This window comes from Homarus americanus, unplaced genomic scaffold, assembly GCF_018991925.1.
Source record: "Homarus americanus isolate GMGI-L3 unplaced genomic scaffold, GMGI_Hamer_2.0 scaffold34444, whole genome shotgun sequence".
Taxonomy (NCBI): domain Eukaryota; kingdom Metazoa; phylum Arthropoda; class Malacostraca; order Decapoda; family Nephropidae; genus Homarus; species Homarus americanus.
In genome coordinates, this window is record NW_024746741.1 from 7,501 (window position 1) to 7,803 (window position 303).

Sequence of the window (303 nt, forward strand, 5' to 3'; positions counted from 1 at the left end):
TAGTCAGCGCAAGCTGATGACTTGCACTTACTGGGAATTCTCGTTCATGGGAAACAATTGCAGCCCCAATCCCTATCAAGAAAGGCTTTGAACGGGTTACCCGCTCCTCTCGGAGGGGGAAAACTCGTTGATCCCTTCAGTGTAGCGCTGCGCCCAGAACATCTAAGGGCATCACAGACCTGTTATTGCTCAATCTCGTGCGGCTAGAATTGCCGCTTATCCCTCTAAGAAGAAGTTGCGAACTGGACACCATTTTCTGGAGATCCGTCGACTACTTAGTAGGCCAGAGTCTCGTTCGTTATC